This window comes from Megalopta genalis, chromosome 2, assembly GCF_051020955.1.
Source record: "Megalopta genalis isolate 19385.01 chromosome 2, iyMegGena1_principal, whole genome shotgun sequence".
Taxonomy (NCBI): Eukaryota; Metazoa; Arthropoda; class Insecta; order Hymenoptera; family Halictidae; genus Megalopta; species Megalopta genalis.
This window is the reverse complement of record NC_135014.1, coordinates 34730039-34735320: the sequence shown is the minus strand read 5'-3', so window position 1 is coordinate 34735320 and position 5282 is coordinate 34730039.

Below are 5282 nucleotides of genomic sequence, written 5' to 3'. Positions count from 1 at the left end.
ATTTAACTAACAATCGATGTCGAGAAAGATACATTTGCCAATCAAACATTTCTAAAACCAAGTTAACTAGTTTACTAAAAAAAAATTCAATTATTACAAACGAAATGAAAATTCTTTAAAGAATTATGCAGAAAAAATTCAGAAGCGTTCGTTAAATAATTTCATTCGAATTCTTCTTGCAAATTCGCTGGAGAACAATGAAATTTTCCGCGGCAGAAGTCGGGGGCTTTGTCTAAGCCAACGCGTACTAAAATAAAGCCGTGCAGCTTAACGTTCTGGTTTTACAACTGGAGGGAACGGGCACAAGCAAAACGCGAACGCTGAATGACCGTACAATTATAGCCGCAACCTTGCTCCTTTCCAACAATTTGTACCGTTGCATCTGACGTAAGCCGACTGCAACAATTCCCGGCACGTTTTATTTACAGTGCAGAGGAAAATCGATTCGATCCTCGACCTAGTGAACGTAAAATACCGATCTCAATGAATTGAAAACGTCTGCGATCAATCTCTAACGCGCAACCAATTTCCTCTTGCAAAACGCGAACTGCAAGAATAGAACAGAATAGAAATGTTTCAGAACATTTATGCATAACTCCATAAATCAGGAGACAAATTGTAAAATTACGATCAGAATAGCTTCTTCCGGGCGAACAAAAATGGCTGCTGGGGCGGTCCTCTGCAGTTATCTCCGCCATATTGGTTCCTCGTATTTTAAGATAAGTCTCATCTTCCGAAGAAATGATTAATTCCATTAAAAATCGTAAGAAGATATGGATCTCGCTATATGGAAAAACGTTGCAGAAGAATTGGGAATTAATTGAGAAATAATTGAAAATGGTTTTAGCAACTTTTCGTAGCTAAATTACGCGTCTTAAATTGACGTGTTCGCTATTTTCCTATCGAAATGAATGAATCAGAGTACGCGCGGATTTTCCATGAAAACCGGAAATTGGAGTCGCGGTCGCCGCCGATTTCGCGGTGGCTCACGCAACAAGATTATCGCGTCCGTCCTTGTTGCACCGCAGCATCATCCTCGCGTTGACGCGATGCATTCCGGTTTTTTCTCGGATCATAAATGAGCGAATAAACGCGTCGGACGGGCCGAGACGTTTAGCTGGAAGGAGTCCGGGTTCTAGATGACGACAGAGACGGTTCTTTCGAACGCGTGGACGCGTGTGCGAAACACTTGTCGGTCGTGTGCTTCTCATCCGACTCTCGATTAACGACTTTTTGCTGTTCTTCCCCCTGTCAAACAATTTTTGTTTCGCTGCTGCGCGATCATGGCGTGCTTCTGACCACTCCTTGAAACTGTTCCGAAAGAATTTCGAACGATTTTGATGCACCAAACAATTTTACATCATCGTCTGCTGCCTCCAAAGTGGCCTAAAAATGCGTAGAATGACATTTCTAAGTCACAGGTCCAAATTTTCGGAAATGTGACTCGCGCCGTTATTATTCTAAACCGCTCAATTTTCAAAGATTTCATAGCAGAATGATATTTTTCCGTTCGAAAGAAGTCCTAGAATTTAGTAGAAACAAATCGAAATTAAATAAAACAGAGTGAGATAGTGAAAATATGTACTGCGCGAATAAAATTCGTAACCTTTGAACTATCGATGCAAAATTAAAATAGGCGCACGTCATTTTTGAATCGAAATAACAAAATTCTTTAGAGCCTATTTATAGTATGACTCACGGGCGATTTAAATGCAGATTATTTCAGCGAGTTGTAGAACTCGAAAAACCAGAATTAAGAAATACCGCTCGACGTGCTCGAAACTGACATTCTGTGGTTACGTTTCGATTAAGAGATTTTCGTGGCAGCCACGAAGAACGGGGCAGTAGATCCCATTCTCTGTGTACAGCATTATCGACACAGCTTATTAAACACTTGTCTCTGTCGTCTCCTTTATCTCTTCGCTACTTCTCGTCGCTCTTCTCCGATAGCGGCTGCATCTGTCTCTCTCCGGACCCGCACCAACGGCGCGCCACATGTATAATCGTGGGCCTATCTTCCACCTCCATTCTCCCACACTTTACATTTCCCCCTGGCCCCCTCCTCGTACACCCGGGGTACACTCCACGTGTGCGAAAGTCGGACGAGTTTGTTGGAAAACGCTTCGTCCGATTACGATTTCTCGACGGGTTTTTTGAGAACATTTTTCATCGCGGACCTTTCCGGAAAATCTGAATTCTTTTGAACGCGCCGCGTGGAATACGAATCGCTGCCATTCGATTTCGAACGAATTCATGCATCAACGAATAAAATTCATTTCTTGACGCTCAGTTCATTTTCACGGTGTGTTACTCGTTCTGACCTCGTTAAAATTCTGAAGAACAGAGAAATAAAATTCTTCTTTCAACTCTCGCCCTCCTTTTTCCACCCCGTACAACGCGAAAATGTGCTGTCATTTTGATGTTGGCCTCGTTAAAATTCTCAGCAAGAGAGAAATCAAATTCTTGGGTCATTTACAATCCACGAAACGCGAACGAATGAAAATCATTCTACGTCGACCGCGCATTCAAATTCTCGAGAGAAGAGATAATATAGTATTCCTTCTAGATTTCTCATGGCTTTGTTCCGTTATTTTCTGTTCGAAAGCATTTCGAAACTTTTCACGATAACGTATCTTGCTTGTAAAATGTGAAGAAAACGTACCGAGGACTTCTCGATTATATTGGGTTGGCAACTAAGTAATTGCCGATTTGTTCAATGAAATAAAAAATTTCTTTTACTTGGAATGGAGTTTAATCTGTAATGTATTTTCCATTTTGTTCGATGACCTTTTGCCATCTCTCTGACAACTTGAAAATTCCACGCTCGTAGAAAGTCTGATCCTTTTCGGCCAAAAACTGAGTTAAGTGAGATTTTACAGCGTCATCGTCATTAAAAGTTTTACCACGAAGGGAGTTGTCCAGGCATCGAAATAAGTGGTAATCCGATGGCGCGAGATCAGGGCTATATGGTGGGTGTAACATCAATTCCCAACCAATATCCATCAATTTTTGCCGAGTGGACAAAGACGTGTGCGGCCTAACATTGTCCTGGTGGAAAATTACACCTTTACGATTGGCCAATTCTGGTCGCTTTTCCTTGACCGCTGCATTCAATTTGTCCAGTTGCTAACATTCACGGATAATAAAAAAATAACATAATAATAATAATAATAATTTTATAATATAACATTTACGGATATCATAAAAATGGGAGTGAGAGACATCTATAACTGAAATTGGCAATTACTTAGTTGCCAACCCAATAGTTAATAATAATAAACGTTAAATCGAACGCTGCGACGTTAAGTAAACAGTCGCGCGATCGCCAAAAATGATCGACGCTGGAATGAAACGTGTTAATTATGTAAGTCTCTCCCGGCACGGTCTCTCGAATGTAACACACAGCGCTTGTTTCGTAAACGAGTTAAGCAAACTAAGACTCGTTTATTTATATAGCTTGATAATTCGAGCCGACGGTGAGGAAACAACGAAAGAAACCTACCCGCGTGCATTTTCATAATACGACATACGTTTGGAAGACTTTTGACGCGCGTACGCGTCGAAATCTCTGTTAAAAGCTGCCGATCCTTCCTGCCTCGAATTTTGATTCTAATCGTATCGTGTGATGTAATAATGCCATTTTTAGAACCGCTTATCGCTCGCTACCCCTCCAATCAGATTCACCCTCTCGACTCCTGTAATCATCGGGTCCAATTGAATTTATCACCGCCACCCTTCCTCGTCGGGGCAGCCCTTTACCTTCACCCTTCTTATCGTCTACTCTACGTACTCATTAAAACGCTCGTCCCTGCCCCCAGTTCGGGCATCCGCCCTTGTTAATTACTTTAGCCGAAGGTAGTGCTCGAACCTCGCTGATTAAAATCATCCCCTTTCTTCGGGCCACCCTTCCTTCGATCCACAGTATCCGGCGTTGCGCGGTGATCCATTAATCAAAGCATGTCAAAATGTACAGGAAAATCTCCAGAGAAATTCAACATTAAATTCTCGTTACATTTTGATATTAATCTATCAGGGGCAGGAGAGCGGCGGAAGCAACCCGGCAGAAATTCGTTGCAGAAAAATACGAGCTTCTATCTCTGTCTAGCAAGCTACATATCTTTCTTCCAATCCACAGAGTTCAGGAAATTTTTGCGTTACGATTCCTTTTTGCCTCGGCTACATCGATTAGTATATGTATTTTATTAATTTTTTGTGTATATATTATTCATAATATATTAATAGTATTATTATTAATTAATGACATTTATTATTATATTATCAATATTATTATATTATTAATAATATTTATATTTATACATTATTATTTTTTTATTAATTTATTGTACGTGAATTTCCTTCTCATACTCTCACTTTCTTCTTCGTCCCAGTTTTATTTCTAGATCTATATAATCTCTAGATCTAATTTCTAGATCTTTCTAGAAGAACCAACCCTTGCTTCGATTTATAGGTAACGAATAACGTTCGCACTTAGTAGGTTATGCGTGAGATTCATTCAAATAAATCATTTCAATTTCATTTTCAAATTCATTTCCAAGTGAATGGACAATTGCTTCGTTCAACTTAAAAACTGATGAAGAAAGAAATACATACAAACTTGTCCTCCGTTTTGCAAACAGCACATCCCCTATCAAGCCAAGTAAAACACCATAAAAATTGACCAACCCCAAAGACAAAACCCTCATCTCGAACGAAATAAAAAGTGTTTAAAATAATACAATGATATATCAAATATAATATATGTCAGTAAATATCAATAAACATATATCAATAAATATCAATAAGTACCAGTAAATATATGTATATATCAATAAATATCAATAAAGAAATATATATCAATAAATATCAATAAGTACCAGTAAATATATGTATATATCAATAAATATCAATAAGTACCAGTAAATATATATGTATATATCAATAAATATCAATAAATGCCAATAAATATGTGTATATATCAATAAATATGAAATTTAAGTAGCATGAACAGCGAGCCAAAAATCGGAGAAAATTCCGCCGGCATTGGGAGACATCACAGCACCCCCGCTGGCCAAAAGGGGTGACCGTGAACCCCATCAGCAATTACTCAACGGCGTCACGGGCCTCGGCAATTACTCGTAGCCGAAACTCGCGATTCATTTTCGTTCATTAAAATCCTGCTTGCTGGTCTAAAAAGGTACCCCTCTCCCCGGCGGCCGTCAAGGATCTGTCCTCTATCCGCACACGTGTTCTCCCTCTCTGCTCTCATCGGTTCTCTCGTTCCT